This window comes from Callorhinus ursinus, unplaced genomic scaffold (assembly GCF_003265705.2).
Source record: "Callorhinus ursinus isolate GAN/ISIS: 27379988/994484 unplaced genomic scaffold, GSC_fseal_2.0 scaffold1, whole genome shotgun sequence".
Taxonomy (NCBI): domain Eukaryota; kingdom Metazoa; phylum Chordata; class Mammalia; order Carnivora; family Otariidae; genus Callorhinus; species Callorhinus ursinus.
The window spans coordinates 115,332,017-115,349,668 of NW_027397063.1; the positions used below are offsets into that span (position 1 = coordinate 115,332,017).

Below are 17,652 nucleotides of genomic sequence, written 5' to 3' on the forward strand. Positions count from 1 at the left end.
GGCAGAGGGAGAGGGAGAGAGAGAATCCCAAGCAGACCTTGCGCCGAGTGCAGAGCCTGACTTGGGGCTTGATCCCACGACCCTGAGATCATGACCTGAGCCAGAACCAAGAGTCAGAAGCTTAAGTGACTGAGCCACCTAGCTGCCTCTATTTTATTCCACATTTCAACAAGGAAGAGTATGGTTAACAGGATTTGAATGGGTTATTGTGTGTGATAGGAACTCATTTACCTACTATACTCATAGCCTAGTTTTGTTTTTCATGAGTATACCAGTATTTTATAATTTAGGTATCTTGATCTTAGACAACAACATACTAAGGAGAAATATTCAATGCTTTGAAACAGGTTTGCCAACTTTATGACAACAGCTCATGCACTAACAGCAAGATAAACACATTTACACTACAATTGTCATAATAATCCATGCCATCATATCCACCCATATTTCCTTTTTAAAAAATTTTTTTATTTAAATTTAATTTACTTAACATACTGTATTATTAGTTCCAGAGGTAGGATTCAGTGATTTATCAGTTGTATACAATGGCCAGTGCTCATTACTTCATGTGCCCTCCTTAGCTCATCACCCACTTTACCCCATCCCCCTACCCAGGTGCCCTCCAGCAAGTGTTTGTTCCCTATAGTTAAGAATCTCTAATGGTTTACCTCCCTCTCTGTTTTCCTCTTATTTTATTTTTCCTACCCTTCCCCTATGTTCATCTGTTTTGTTTCTTAATTCCACATATGAATGCAGTCATACGGTATTTATCTTTCTCTGACTAACTTATTTCACTTAGCATAATACCCTCTAGTTTCATCCACCTTGTTGGAAATGGCAAGATTTCATTCTTTTTGATGGCTGAGGAATACTCCATTGTATATATATACCACATCTTTATCCATTCATCTGTCAGTGGACATCTGGACTCTTTCCATATTTTGGCCATTGCTGCTATAAACCCTGGGGTGAATGTGCCCCTTCGAATCATTATGTTTGTATCCTTTGGATAAATACTTAGTAGTGCAATTGCTGGGTTGTTGAGTGGCTCTATTTTTCACTTTTTGAGGAACTTCCTTGCTGTTTTCCAGAGTGGCTGCACCAGCTTGCATTCCCACCAACAGCGTAAGAGGGTTTCCCTTTCTCCACGTTCTCACCAATATCTGTTGTTTCCTGAGTTGTTAATTTTAGCCCTTCTGACCGGTGTGAGGTGGTTATCTCATTGTGCTTTTGATTTGTATTTCTCTGATGCCAAGTGATGTTGAGCATTTTTTCATGTGTCTGTTGGCCCTTTGGATGGCTTCTCTGGAGAAATGTCCATGTTTTCTGTCCATTTCTTGACCAGGTTTTTTTAATTAATTTTTTGGTGTTGAGTTTGATAAGTTCTTTATAAATTTTAGATACTAGACCTTTATCTGATAAGACATTGCACATATCTTCTCCCATTTTGTCAGTTGTCTTTTGATTTTGTCGACTGTTTCCTTTCCCATGCAAAAGTTTTTTATCTTGGTGAAGTCCCAATAGTTCATTTTTGCTTTTGTTTCCCTTGCCTTTGATGACTTGTCTAGTGGGAAGATGCTTTGAAGATGCTTTGGTGGAGGTCCAACAGGTTGCTGCCTTTGTTCTCTAGGATTTGTATGGATTCATTTCACATTTAGGTCTTTCATCCATTTGAGTGTATTTTTGTGTATGGTTTAAGAAAATGGTCCAGTTTCATTCTTCTGCATGTGGCTATCCCAATTTTCCTAACACCATTTGTTGAAGAGACTGTCTTTTTTCCGTTGGATATTCTTTCCTGCTTTGTGGAAGAGTAGTTGACCATAGAGTTGAGGGTCCATTTCTGGGTTCTCTATTCTGTTCCATTGATCTGTGTCCTTTTTTGTCCCAATACCATATTGTCTTGATGATTACAGCTTTCAGTATAGCTTGAAGTCCAGAATTGTGATGCCACCAGCTTTGGTTTTCTTTTTCAACATTCCTTTGGCTATTCGGGGTCTTTTCTGGTGCCATACGAATTTTAGGATTATTTGTTCCAGCTCTGTGGAAAAAGTTGATGGTATTTTGATAGGGATTGCATTGAATGTGTAGATTGATTTGGATAGCATAGACATTTTAACTATATTTAAACTTCCAACCCATGAGTGTGGAATGTTTTTCCATTTCTTTGTGTCTTCCTCAATTTCCTTCATAAGTTTTCTCTAGTTTTCAGAGTACAGATCATTTACGTCTTTAGTTAGGTTTATTCCTCTGTATCTTACGGTTTTTGGTGCAATTGTAAATGGGATTGATTCCTTAATTTCTCTTTCTTCTGCCTCATTATTTTTTCTTTTTTCTTTTTAAGATTTTATTTATTTTTTTGACAGAGAGAGACACAGTGAGAGAGGGAGCACAAGCAGGGGGAGTGGGAGAGGGAGAAGCAGGCTTTCCGTGGAGTAGGGAGCCTGATGCGGGGCTCAATCCCAGGACCCTGGGATCATGACCTGAGCCGAAGGCAGACGCTTAATGACTGAGCCACCCAGGCACCCCTGCCTCATTGTTAATGTATAGAAATGCAGCTGACTTCTGTGCATGAATTTTTACATCCTGCGACTGCTGAATTCCTGAATGATTTCTAGCAATTTTTGGGTGGAGTCTTTTGGGTTTTCCACATAGAGTATCTGTCATCTGCGAAGAGTGAAAGTTTGACTTCTTCTTTGCCAGTTCGTATGCCTTTTATTTCTTTTTGTTGTCTGATTGCCCAGGGGTCTGGGCTCAGTGTTAAGTGGCTCTGGATCTCATTATGTGGTCCTTCTTTGCTCCCTGAGGGCTTTCAGTGCTGATGAGGGGCAGGGGATGAAAATGGCAGTGCCCACTATCTCTAGTCCAGGATCTGAAATTTCATGCTCCCCTCTCTTAAGTGAGCCCTCAGAGAAAAGTAATACATCACTCTTGTCTCCCTGGTATCCCTCTGAACTGTGTGTTCACCCAGTTTGTTACCCAGCGTTTTTATCTTAGGCATGCCACCTGTTTTTGAATATCCAAACGTTATGCACTCCTGCAAAGTGGACCTGTGCTGTTCCTTTCCAGGGTTGGAAGGGGGTCTTGTAGCACTTCTCTGTCTTTTGCTCAGCCCCTTTTGGGAGAAGTCGCCCGACATACAGTGGTTTGTGGTTTATGGCAGCATGAAGCAGAAAGCTGGTGCTTAGACTCACTATTTGCAGCCACCTTCCCTCTTTTGATGCTTGGGAACTTTCCCATACTTGGGCACCCCTGTTTGTGACCTCAGGGATCCTGAGCCCATGCGGTCCTATCTGGGATTCCGCCCCACTTGCCCCCTGAGCACTTTTGAGGCCAACTTCTAAATGTTTTGATTTTGTGTTTTGCTGCTTATAACACTTTCCAGGAGTCTGCTTATGGAGGCTTCCTCCCTCCACAGTTTATCTTCTATAATATGGCCTCAGATTCACATCTCTGTACCTCATACCCTGCAGAATGTGGTTGCTTTTCTGTTTGTAGAACTGCAGCAATTCATTGTTTTCTCAGATCTCTGGTTAACTTTGGAGGTGTCCAGAATGATTTGATAACTATTCTAGGGACCAGATGAAATTAGGGTCGCCTACTCTTCCACCACCTGAACTCTTCCCCTGGAAATATCTATTTTGCAATGCCAACAAATTGGACAACCTAGAAGAAATGGAGGAATTCCTAAAAACATAAAACCTTGAAATTGAATCTGGAAGAAATAAGAAAATGTGAACAGACTGATGGTTAGCGACAAAATTGAGTCAGTAGCGGGGGAAAAAAAAACCCCAAAAACTCCCACCACCACCAAGTCCAGGACCAGATGGTTTCTCAGGCAAATTCTACTAAACATTTAAAGAAGAGTTAATAACTGTACTTCTCAAACTATTCCAAAAAATTGATGAGGAAGAAAAGCTTCCAAATTCATTCTATAAGGCTAGCATTACTCTGATTCCCAAACCAGGTAAAGATACTACCAAAAAAAAAGGAGGGCGGGAACACTACATCCCAGTATCTCTGATGAACATAGATGCAAAAATCCTCAACAAAATATTAACAAGCCGAATCTGATAATACATTAAAAAACTTATTCACCATGATCAAGTGGGATTTATTCCCGTGATGCAGAGTTGCTCAGTATTCACAAACCAATGAATGTGATACATTACATTAATAACAAAAAAGATAAAAACCGTCTCATCTCCACAAATGCAGAAAAAGCATTTGACAAAGTACAACATCCAGTCATGATAAAAACCCTAAGAAAAATAGGTTTAGAGGGAACATATTTCAACAACAAAAAAAGCCCATATATGAATAACCCACAGCTAACATCATACTCCAGTGGTGAAAACTGAGGCCCTTGCCTTTAAGATAAACAGGACAAGAATGTCCATTCTCACCACTTTCATTGTACTGGACGTCCTAGCCTGAGGAATCAGTCAAGAAAAAGAAATAAAAGACATCCATGTTGGTAAAGAAGCAAAGCTTTCAGTATTTGCAGATGACATTATTCTATATGTAGAAAACCCTAAAGACCACCCAAAACCACCGGAACTGATAAGTGAACTCAATATAAGTCCTAAAATAAAAAATTAGTATACAGAAACCTATTGCATATCTTTACACTAGTAATAAAGTAGCAGAAATTAAGGAAACAGTCCCATTTACAGTTGAACCACAAAGAATGAAATATCACAGAACAAACTTAACCAGGAGGTGAGAGACCTACACTCAGAAAACTATTTAATATTGATGAAATAAAATGAAGGTAACAAACACATGGAAAGATCGTGAATTGGATTAACTAATATTGTTAAAATGTCCATACTACCCAAAGCAATTTGCAGATTTAATGCAGTTCCTATCAAAATACCAGCAACATTTTTCACAGAACTGGAACAAATAATCCTGAAATTTGTATGGAACTATAGAAGACCCAGCATAGCCAAAGTAATCTTGAAAAGGAAGAACAAAGCCAGAAGTATTAGAATCCCAGATTTCAAGGTATTTTATAAAGCTGTAGTAATTGAAACAGTATGGTTCTGGCACAAAAATAGATGTATATAGATCAGTGGAACAAAATAGAGTCTAGAAATAAACGCATGCTTATATGGTCAGTTAATCTATGACAAAGGAGGAAAGAATGTACAATGGGGCAAAAAATTCTTTTTAACAGATGGTGTTGGGAAAAGTGGACAGCTACATGCAAAAGAATGAAACTGGGCCACTTTCTTACACCATACACATAAATAAACTCAAAATGGATTAAAGACCTAAATGTGAGACCTGAAGCTATAAAATTCCTAGAAGAAAACATAGGCAGTAAATTCTTTGACCTTGGCTATAGAAACACTTATTAGATATGTCTACTCTGGCAAGGGAAACAAAAGCAAAACTAAACTATTGGCACTACACCGAAATAACAAGGGCTTGCACAGCAAAGGAAACCATCAACAGAATAAAAAGAATAAAAACAGAACCTACTGAATGGGCGATGCAAATGATATGTCTTAACTAGGGTTCAATATCCAAAATATATAAAAAATTTATACACCTGTACTCCAAAAGAACAAATAATCCAATTAAAAATGGGCAGAGGACCTGAATAGGCATTTTTCTAAAAACATAGGCAAAAGACACATGAAAAGATGTTCAACATCACTAATTATCAGGGCACTGCAAATAAAAACCACAATGAGATATTATTTTATACCTGTCAAAATGGCTAAAACAAAAAAGTACAAGAACTAACAAGTGTTGGCAAGGATGTGGAGAAAAAGGAACCCCCATGCACTATTGGTGGGAATACAATTGGTGTAGCCATTATGGAAAACGGTATGGAGTTTCTTCAAAAAATTAAAAATGGAACTACCATATGATCCAGTAATTCCACTTCCGTGTATTTGCCCAAAGAAAATGAAAACACTAATTTGAAAAGATTTGTACATCCCTATGTTTATTGCAGCATCATTTACAATAGCCAAGATATGGAAGTATTCTTAGTGTCCATTGATAGATGAATGGATGAAGATGTGGTACACACACACAGACACACACAGACAGGCACACACACTATATTTCCCAGCCATAAAGAAGAGTGAGATCTTGCCATTTGCAACAACATGGATGGACCTAGGGTGTAATGCTTTGTGAAATACAGAGAAAAACAAATACTGTATTATTTATTCACGTAGTAGTTATGAAACAAAACAAGTGAACAAAGAATGGTAAAGAAATACAATAAAAAAGGTCTCAAAAACAGAGAACAAACCGATGGTTGCCAAAGGGCAGTTGGGTTGCATCAGGGGTGTGAAATAGATATAGGGGAGTAAGTCTACACTTATCTTGATGAGCACTGAGAAATGTATAAAATTTTGAATCATTGTATTTTACACCTGAAACTAATAACACTATGTTAATTTTACTTGAATTAAAAAGTAGGGGCACCTGGGTGGCTCAGTCGTGCCTTCGGCTCAGATCATGATCCCAGGGTCCTGGGATCGAGCCCTGCATTGGGCTCCCTGCTCTGCAGGAAGCCTGCTTCTCCCTCTCCTGCTCCCCTTGTGTTCCCTCTCTCGCTGTATCTCTCTGTCAAATAAATAAATAAAATCTTTAAAAAAAGAAAAATATGTATTTTCCAAAACCCTGGTAACACTAAGACTTACAGTTTTATAATAGTATTTATCATTTTGAAAGACAAAAATGGTGGCATTTTGAATTCTCAGGAATTTTTTTCTTTGAGTATTAGTAACTCAGGTTACATTTTTCTGAAATATTTATTGTCCATTTACATTTCCTTTAAACGTCTTTTAAAATTCATTTATGTATATAAGGCAGAAACAATAAAAATTTAAGGATTGTTTTTGATATTGCTGAAGTGAATGAAAAGTACAAATTAATTAGCTAAGAAAATTCTGAAAATGAGTAATGAGAGGCTCACTCTACTAATTGGTAGACTGTATCATAAAGCTGCAGAAAATATTAATGTATGTCATTGGTTCAGCAACTGGCAGATGGATCAGTTGAACAAAAGCAGACCTAAGTATATATAATAATTAATGTTAAAAATGATGTTCTGCCTCTTTCTCCATAATTGACCACTAATTAACAACTTGTAGAGAACATATCTGTTACATCATACCATCCCCCCAAATCTAGATGTAATGAACAATAATGTAATAAAATAATTAGAAAAAATGTAGATGAAATACTGTTGGATTTGAGAATTCTAAAAGTATAAAAGCAAACAAAGTAAATATTTTACTTGTTTAAATCCTATGAATACTTAGCCTTTTACCATTATATATAATATTTCCTGTTTAGTGCTTCTTATCTTTAATGTCAATTTGATGTTAATATTGCCACTTCAGTATTTCTATTTTTGTTTATCTTTTGTTCTACATCTTTATTTTCTTCTTTTTATAAACCACATTTTATTTATTTTTATCTAAACAATACATGCACATGATAATAAAATGATACAGTGACCAAAATAGCAGCCCCCTCCCTTTTCCTGCCCACCCCCAGTCCTGCTTCTTAAATTTTTCATTTCTTTTCTTTTTTTTTCTTCTGGTATTTACATAATTTTATTTTTGACAGCATTGTGCTAATTGAATAGGATCAGGAAGTAGCAGACACATTTTAAGCCTTACTAAGATATATATGAAATAGAGGTTGGAAGAAAACCCCCTAAAAGTCTGGGGGCCAGTGGCTATCTCACTAAAATATCTGGCCATTCAGTGGTCCTGGGCATGTCATCAAAACAGTGGAGGAGGGTGGTGTTTTCTGGAATGTAAAGATGATGGAGGTGTCTGTGGATTGTTATGGTGAGCAGACTCAAATGTGGCCCCTAATGACTGCCACTTCCTGGTATTCATGCTCTTGACCCCTTCCTTCGAGTGAGACTTGTGGCTGGCTTCTAATCATCAGTTACAGCCACAATGATATAGGGCAATTCTGTGATTACATTATGTTACGTATGATGCTGTCTTGCTAGCACACTTGCTCTAGGGTTTTTTCTTGTTGGTTTGACAAAGTAAGTTGATGTTGGGGATGCCTATATGTCAAGGAACTGTTCATATCTTCTTGGACTAGAGAGTTGTCTCCAACCACTTGCTAGCAGGAGGTCAGGGAGCTCAGTTCTACAACCAATCACAAGGAAGTAAATTCTTCCAACAATGTAAGTGAGCTTGGAAGTGGATTCTTTTCCATTTGAGCCTCCAAATAAGAATATAGAGCAGTAAACACCTTGATTGCAGTCAAGTGAGACCCTAAGCAGATTTAGGTGAGCTGTGTCTAGACTCCTGACTCACAGAAATTGTGAGATAATAGATGGCCAAGACAACTTACATTGTGGCAGAGAGCAGGCACATTAACATAGTGCAGAAGCAACAGTGGGAAAGTATCCTTATTCGCAATCCCTGTACTTTATACACAATAACGACTTACTTTGAGAGGTCTTTTTTATTTGGAGAAAAAGACATTAGCTTGGTCAGTAGCTGCATATCAGGAGCTAGGAATTGCAATTAAAGTGAAAGTCACTACTTGATTAAGTTTTTGATAATCTATAATTCTGTAGGATCTGTCTTTTATGTAGGCTGAACTGGTGAGTTTAATGGGGATGTAATACTGTTCACCACCTCTGTTTTTTGAAGTCTTAATTAAACTCGGCACCTACTCCAGGGATATAACATTGCTTCTAGTTTATTGTTTTGATAAGGAGAGGAAATTCGATGAACTTTAGACATTCCTACCATTATGTCCCTTACGTCATGGGTCAGAAAGTCCAAATGGGGTTCTTCCAGTTGCCAAATATGTCTTTTCCAAGTGTTTGTTTAGGAACCAAGGAAATAACCACAGAGTGGGTCCCTGGACTATTTATGTTCACTATGAGTTAGACTTGATTTACAACCCCATGTATCACCTGACCATCATAAGCCCCTAATTTAACTGGTGGACCACAGTAGCATTTTGGATCCCCAGAAATTAAGATCAGTTCAGAGATGGTGTTTATTTATACACAAAATGTCTAGATAATTCCTTTTCAAAGTGCATCGTACCTCTAATTAATAGCTGCAAAGCTCTGAGGAAAGATTAGAGGATGTATGGTGTGTACTTGTAATAGTTATGCAAGGTTTTTCTTCAAGGAACCTACCTGGTCTCCATGTCTTTTAATGTTCTCTGGGTCTGTGAACTAACTCAGGATTGTCAACTAGTGAAGGCTGTAACTTTCCACCATGTTGGTTGATATAAGTTAAACTTCTGGCTACCAGACCTAGAATTTTTTCTGTTGCATAAATCAAACAATATTATGGTAGGCTTCAAGCTTTTTTGTTCCCAGAGGTACTCTAATCATTATCTATTGCCAAAGATCTCTGTAGGGCAAGACATTCTGATTACCAGTACATCCCTGCTGCCCTTAACAAATAATGTTCCCATCTTACCTTTCATGATTAGATGTGGCTACTTGGGCTGTGTTACCTTGGATGCCATCATCTCCCTTGAAACCTGGAAGGTTTTCTTAATGGCCACATACCCTATACTCATACCTGACTTACATAAGAGACTAGTCACAGACCTTTATAAGGATGTAGATCCTCCCTTTACCAGTGTGGTTCTCATTGCTTTCTGGGCCTTCTTGTAGAACATAGTTGAGGAGGAGTAGGGGTATGAAATTCTTAAAAGATAAATCCAGTCCCATATTCCTAAATCACTGGATTCTTTACTCCCTCCATATGCCAAGGAAGCTTGGTCATCTCACCCTTTAAAGGCAGCTTTTATCTCACCAACCAGGTAAGGTATTACAGTCATTTCTAGCTACGTGAACTAACACGTTAAATCTGGAGTCTCCAGGAAGTGCACGCCTATCCATTAGTTTGGCCTGATGTAGCATTATATTTCATCCCCCTTGGTCAGTTGCTTTTAGAATCCACTATCATATGTAGCTCTTGAGTTTCTGTTGGGTATTTAAGCTCTTTCCTGCTGGGTCATTGTGTGTACTTATCTTTCTGGAGCATATTGAGATTTGACCCTAATTATGGATCTAGAGGTAATAGAGATGGTTGTGGGTCTTAATGAGCATTCCCCTTCAAGGTTATCTGCCCACATGAGATTATCAGAGATTTTTCAAGCCAGAGAAGGCTAGTGTTCTCAGACACTGGAAAGCAAGCTACTTTCACTGGTATTGGAGGCTCCCAATTATGAGTAGGGTTTGGGGAGGGAGGAATGGGGACAGGTTCAAAATTGTTAAGTTTCATGTAGGACAAACCAGGTATCTCTCTTCCCAGTTTCAGGATCCCATTCTTTTCCTCATCCAGGTCCTAATTTTCAAATGAGAAACTTGATGAGACCGAATTCAACTGTTGTTGTAATTCAGCAACCTACACAATTAAATTTTTGCCTTGTTTGGGGCTCCTGGGTGGGTCACTTGGTTGGGCGTCTGCCTTCAGCTCAGGTCATGATCCTGGAGTCCTGGGATCAAGCCCCACATTGGGCTCTCTGCTCAGCAAGGAGCCTGCTTGTCTCTCTCCCTCTGCTGCTCCCCTGCTTATATTCTCTCTCTCTCTCTCTGTGTGTCAAATAAATAAATAATAAATTTTTGCCTTGATTTTCAGCAGTATCAGCCCCACACCTATAAGAAAGAAGATAATTCTTCTAGGGGAATCCGGGAAGCTCTCTGGTTCTCTCATTGTGACTGAGAGTTAATGGACTGAGCTTGACATTTTCTAAGTGCTCAAGTATACACAAAAGGATCTGTTTTATATTACTGTCCTTATAGTTATCATTACTGCCATAATGGCAAATACAACAGCCACTTAAGCTTTCAGAGATATGCTTGAGTTGATGCTTCATCACAGTGTACCACAGGTGATAGCTTGATTGGTTTTCTGAAACTACTGCATGTCATAGATTACTAGTATTCCTTTTCCTTGGCGAGGAGCTCAGCCCTGTGCTTAATCCCAAGAGCATGACCAAACCAATCCCCAAATCTAATCTTTACTGGTTTATCTTCTGGAACCACTCCTGGGACCCATTCTGAACCAATCTGGATTTAACCCAGAGTCAGAAACCACACAGTTATTTGAATTGGTAAAATTATATGTAATTAATAAATTATGATAAAGGAATAACTATAAAGATGTAAAGATAACACTAAATGAGACTCTAGAGTTCAAAGACATTTCTCAAGGGAAGAAAGACTTGGATGTGCTGGTCCTTTTCCTCATACTTGGGTTTGGACATTGTTGGAGAAGGTGGGTTTGCAGCCTGTTGAATGACAGAGGGGTTCACTGGATTGCCTTAGCCAGAGCTGGTTCACATTTGCTAGGCAGCAGGAAGCAACATTCTGAGATATAGTCGTGTTGACTATGGTAGACAGTATTACAGTGGAAGATGAGGCACTGCTGCCAGATAAGACTTGGAGCATGCCAGTGTCTGTGTTGGGAGGGCTGCATCAAGAGGGTAATCACCAATCCCAGGCTGGGGCACAAGAATACCGAAGAAATGCACACTCTTAGCATGAGGATGAGATAGACCACCACTGATGGATTATGCAGCAAGAATAAAAAACACAAAACTCTTGACATAGCAAAACCAGGAAGAGAAGTCCCCCTTCTTCCTTGAGTGTCCTTTCAGAGCCCTGTGCTAATAATTAGCTTAACATAGTATTTACTTTGAAGGAGAAGTGCTTGTAAAGTCTAGTCCATTATTATAGAGCAGATACTGGTGGGGTAACTTTGGTGCTGAGGCACAGTAAATTGGTAATTGTTGTGCAGAGGTTTTCCTCAGATGTTTGGTGTTTGCAGCTATTTGCTTGAGAGAGAGGCATTGAATGCAGATGGATGCTTTGTCTGGGAGTAGAGTTTGTATATGTTGTGTTTGATTATTGGTCCTGGGATTTATAAGATTTTCTCTTTTTCCTTGGAATTCATGAATTTTACCTGGCTATGCTTATATGTGTCATTTTCCCATTCTGTCAGAACTAGATAAGCCATGTTTTTGTTCAGATTTAAATCTTTTATTGATCAGGTAGATTTTCCTCTTAAAATGATCAGCTTAATTGTGTTTCTTTTCATTCCTTGTTAAACACCTGTATATTTTATATCTCCTGTATACATCTGCCAAGTATTTTACCCCTTTCCATATGAATTCTCTTTGTATATTTTTCTTTTATCTTGAGATTCCCCCCCCACTGAACTTCCAGGACATTACATTCATTTTCCATAGTGATTATTCTTTCATTGAACCAATGAGTATTTAAATTTGAAAGTTTTTTATTTTTTAAACTTCGAGAATATCCTTTCCATTCTTTAAATTTTCCATCTGTTTCAAATATACCCATCTTGGCTGATAAGTGAGTCTTATTTTGCTTTGACTTCTTAAGGCTTTTTTCAATGTGGATGGTCAAGTCAAATTATTAGGATCCCTCCTTTGGCACAAATTCATGTATATAATAGGTGTTGTCATGGTCTCCATTCCTGTGAGTATCACATAACCAACAGTTCTTTTAGTTGGATAGTACTTTTCCAGCCTTAGGAATAGGAGGCAACTCAGCTTAATCCTAGTGGTCCCCTGGAGTTCCTCTGCGGCCAAGAATTTATAGCAGGCCTTCCTAGGACCACATACCTCAGGGCTTCTACTATCCTAAAGAAGATTAAGTAATCTCTGAAGGCTCCAGTTTTTGAAGGAAGAAGTAGCAGCAGTCTTTGCAGGCTTTGTTTTTTGTTTTTTGTTTTTTGGTTTCCTTTTGGCTGGTATCTACCCATCTCATGCTTAGCTCTCAGAAAGTACTTAATTTTGCACTGTTTCTTTTCTCTAACAACCCCTGCAAGAATCCATAGCCTTGCTTGCATCCTGCAGGCTTTGCTACCTTGCTTGCCCTAGCAGTTGTTTTGTCCTAAATGGAAGTGTGATGACCATTATATCAAGAATTCATATTCAAGTTGTCATCTGCAAAATTTCTCAGATGAGAACTTCTGCAAGATAAATATCACAAATGCAAAGACATGTTATGAACCGGAGAAAAATATTACAAAAGCTTGACATTAAGAGGAATGATATTTAAAGTATCATTTTAATTTTTCTTTACCATTTTATTTAGACATGCTTATTACAGTATTCAGGCTTATGTACTTGTTGGTAGTGTCTTTCCGTTTCAAAGCAGATAATACGAAACAAAAGAGAAAACTAAGATTAGTGTCAAGTGAAATTATGAAATATGCTGTGTATGGGACATAGTGTTTATTTGTCTGAAAAATGGCTGTGTATGGGACATAGTGTTTATTTGTCTGAAAAATGGCATTATAATCTGTGATTCCATTCCTAACTGTGGAATAAAATCTGGCCTGTCATTGAAGGGTCACACCATTTATCTGAGCTTAAAAACAAATTTCTCTGAATGTGTGCAATAATATAATTGTGTAAAAGGGCAGCGATGGGATCACATTGGCCAGAAACCGCAGTTAGTTAATACAGTAGGAATAGGAGTAGCAGTGAAAGAAATAGCATTACATGTGTAGGATCAGTCTGGTTTTTTCCCTTGAAGTATTTACTTTAAAAAAAAAAAAAAGTCTTTGGAGAGCTCTGAAAACCCAAGAACATTTTAGCTTATACCTGAGGGTAAAATAACAGTCTAGTCTCATGGTGTAATAAAGAATTCTCAGTCTACCTGTGTAGTATTTACATTTACATTCACGGAAAACATGTATATGATATTGCTAAAAGCTATATGGAAAAAATCATCTAAATATTAATTATTACATAGTCATTCTCACTTTGGAAGAGGGAGGGCCCTTCATTTAAGATTTCTAGTTAGGGTCTTTAGTTTACAATGTAGTATGTTATCTTTGCCATCTGCTTGTCTTCCTCTGAAGCAGATGAATCTACTCTTAAGCAACACTATAGAATACTAATTCTCTATGTCCTTGTCTGCTTAACCAAGGTCTTATCAAATGGCCTGCAGAAAGAAGTATATTTATCTACTAGAGTTTGAAGAATATGCACTCAGTGTACTGTGTAGAGATCCAGATTGAATTGATTGAGTTTTCTTTTAGGTTTAGCTTACAAAAAGCTTAGAAGAAGATTTAAAACTCACTTTTAACTACAACATTGACTGTTTTGTGCCACATATTTGTATCTTCTCTTTGAACCTTGACTTTTTTTGTTGTTTTTGCTTTAGTTTTTCTTTCCCAATTTTTAAAATGTTATTTTTCTAAATACCTCGAATTCTTTATCATACTCTCCTCTATTTTAATATGATAAAATTGTTATAGCAAATGTAATGATTTTTCTCATTTTACCCAAAGTGGTAATGTATAACTACCAAGCCTGAATTATAAAAATCTGCCATGCTTTTCTTTGTTTTCCTCTTTATCAGTTGGATATTGGTTTCTCAGGGTCAACCTTGGAAGCCTCTTATAGGGGATCATAGAGTTTCTGTCAGCTTAGGTCCCAGAATGATTGTGTGACTTTAACTTATAATTCAGATATTCAAAAGCTGTGACCTTCTCTTTGAGAGACTGTAGGTATGTTACCAGAAGTGTTCTTTGTGGGGTGCCTGGCTGCCTCAGTCAGTAGAGTATGTGAATCTTGATCTTGGGGTTGTAAGTTCGAGCCCACATTGGGTGTAGAGATCACTTAAAAAAAAAAAAGTGTTCTTACTGGTAATCTTCAAACTGTACTGCTTATCTTTCCTTACTCCTTAAGTGGGGACAACTCGTGTTGAAATATAATAGGAGGGCACCTGGGTGGCTCAGTCAGTTAAGCGTCTGCTTTTGGTTCAGGTCATGATCCCAGGGTGCTGGGATTGAGTCCCACATATAGGGCTCCCTGCTCAGCAGGGAGTCTGCTTCTCCCTCTCCCTCTGCTGCTCCTCCTGTTTGTGCTCGCTCTCTCTCTCTCTGTGTCAAATAAACAAAATCTTCAAAAAAAAAAAAGAAATGTAATAGGAGTTTCTTAAGGTGGAAGCTTAAATCGTTGAATTAGACCTTTTTTTTTGGTAAATATTTAAAGCTATATATTTCTCTCTAAACACTGTTTTAGACTAAGTTCTAAAAATCTGCATTCTACAGATTTTGATAATGTGTTTTCTTCATAATGTGTATCTTCCTGATAAATTTACCACTTTATTATTATAAAATGCTTCTTTTAATATTTGTTATACTCCTTGTCTTGATTTCTACTTTTGTCTGATAGAAATATAATCATAACAGCTTTATTATAAAGTTTGCATGATACGTATTTTTTTCATTCTTTCAGTACAATCTGTGCTTCTATATGTAAAGTGTGTCTCTTGTAGATACCATGTGATTGGGTCTTTTTATATAGTCTGGATGGTCTTTGTCTTTCAAGAGGAATGTTTAGTCTATTTGCTTCGTTTTGTTTTAGTTTTCTTAGTCTGGAAAGTTTTTATTTTCCTTTTATTTGAAATACTTTTTGCTGGATAAAAAATTCTGCGTTTTTTCTTTTTTCCCTCATTTTTATTGAGATGCGGTTGACATATAACATTGTGTAAGTTTAAAGTGTGTAACTTTGATTTATTTGTATATTGCAAAATGATTACCACTATAGCATTAGCTAATAACACACCATCCCTTTGTATTATTTCCATTTGTTTTTTGTGGTGATAACATTTAAAATTATAGAATACAGTATTATTAGCTATAATCATCATTCTGTACATTATCCCCAGAACTTGTTAATCTTATAATTGGAAGTTTATATCCTTTGACTGATTCTTTCCCATTTCCCCTATCTTCCAGTCCCTGGTAACCACCACTCTATGTCTGTTTCTCTGAGTTTGGCTTTTTTTTTAGATTCCCTATATAAGTGAAATCAGGCAGTATATTTTTCTCAGTCTTACTTATTTCACTTAGCATTATGACTTGAAGGTTTATCCAGGTTATTACAAGTGACAGGATTTCCTTCTTTCTCTTGGCTGAAAAGTATTCCAATGTACATATACCACATTTTCCTATTCATTCATCCATTGATGGGCACTTAGGTTGTTTCCATATTTTGGCCTTTGTGAAAAATGATGCAGTGAACATGAGAGTGCATCTATCTCTACAAGGTACCCCCACTTCTTTGTTTATGTTTTTGATGTCACATTTACATTTTTTTATATTGTGTGTTCATTAAAGTGGTAGCTATTTTTAATATTTTTGTCCTTTAACCTTTATGCTAAAGTAGTTAACACACTACCATATTATAATATTAGGGGTTCTGAATCTGTCTATGTGCTTTGTGTGTCATATATTATCATGGTCTTTTTTAAAGATTTTATTTATTTGAGAGAGAGAGAGAGAGAGAGAGAGAAAGAACAAGTGGGGGGAGAGGGAAAGACAGACTCCCCACTGAGCAGGGAGCCTGACGTGGGGCTCAGTCCTGGGACTCCAGGATCATGACCTGAGCTGAAGGCAGATGCTTAAGCAACTGAGCCACCCAGGAGTTCTATATTTTGTCATGTTTTCATGTTAATAATAGAGTCCTTTTGTTTCAGCTCAAATCTCTTTTCAGCATTTCTTGTAATGCAGGTTTAGTGGTGATGAGTTTCCTCAACTTTTGTTTAGGGAAGGTCTTTATTTCACTTTCAGTTTTGAAGGACAGCATTACTAGGTAAAGTATTCTTGGTTGGTAGTTTCTTTCTTTTAGCACTTTGAATTTGTCTTTCCATTTTCTCCTGGCCTGCAAGGTATCTGTATCTTGTTTTGGGATCAGGGTAATGCTTGCCTCTTAAAGTGAGTTTGGTAAAGTTTCCTCCTCTTCTATTAGAAAGGATTTGTATTAATTCTAATTTGAATGTTTGGTAGAATTCACCAGAGAAGCTGACTCGTCCTGTACTGTTGTTTGTTAGGAGGCTTTTCATAACTTAATTTAGTCTCCTTACTAGTAAGTGCAGGTTTTCTATTAGATAATGGTTTGGTCTCGGGAGTTTTTATTTTCTAAGAATTTATCCATTTTTTCTAAGTTGTCTAATTTCTTAGCATATGATTATTATAGTAATATCTTATGATCCTTTCTATTTCAGTGGTGTCAGTCATAACATGTCTTATGTTTGATTTTGAGTCATCTTTCTTCTAGACGAGTCCAAAGGTTTGTCAGTTTTGTTCATCTTTTCAAAGAAGCAGCTCTTAGTTTCACTGTTCTTTTCTATTATCCTTTTAGTTTTTATTTCACTTATTTCTACTCTCATCTTTATTATTTCCTTCTAACTTTGGGCTTTATTTGTTCTTTTTTTTTCCTAGTTCCTTTAGGTATACAGTTAGGTTATATATTTGAGGTTTTTATTGTTTCTTGATATAAGCATTTATCACTGTGAGCTTCCCACTTAGAACTGCTTTTGCTCCATCCCAGAAATTTGGTATGTTAAATTTACATTTTCCTGTGTTTCAAGGGAAGAAGAAAAGAATAGAGAAGAACTACAAAGATAGCCAGGAAATAAACAAAATGGCATTAAGTACATACTTATCATTAATTACTTTAAACGTAAATGGACTAAATTTGCAAATCAGAAGACATGGAGCAGCTGAATGGATAACAATAAGAAGATCCATCTACATGGTGAGAGACTCACCTTAGATATAAGGACTCACGTGGCCTTAAATCAAAGAGATGGAAAAAGGTATCCCATGCAAATGGAAACTGTAAGAA

The 17,652-nt window shown here is 37.2% G+C and overlaps 1 protein-coding gene across 2 annotated transcripts in view; it reads left to right on the forward strand.

The window, feature by feature from the left end:
* The window catches only part of STAG1 (STAG1 cohesin complex component), a 428,102-nt gene that overhangs the window by 173,199 nt on the left and 237,251 nt on the right, over positions 1–17,652 (forward strand). The window lies entirely within an intron of this gene.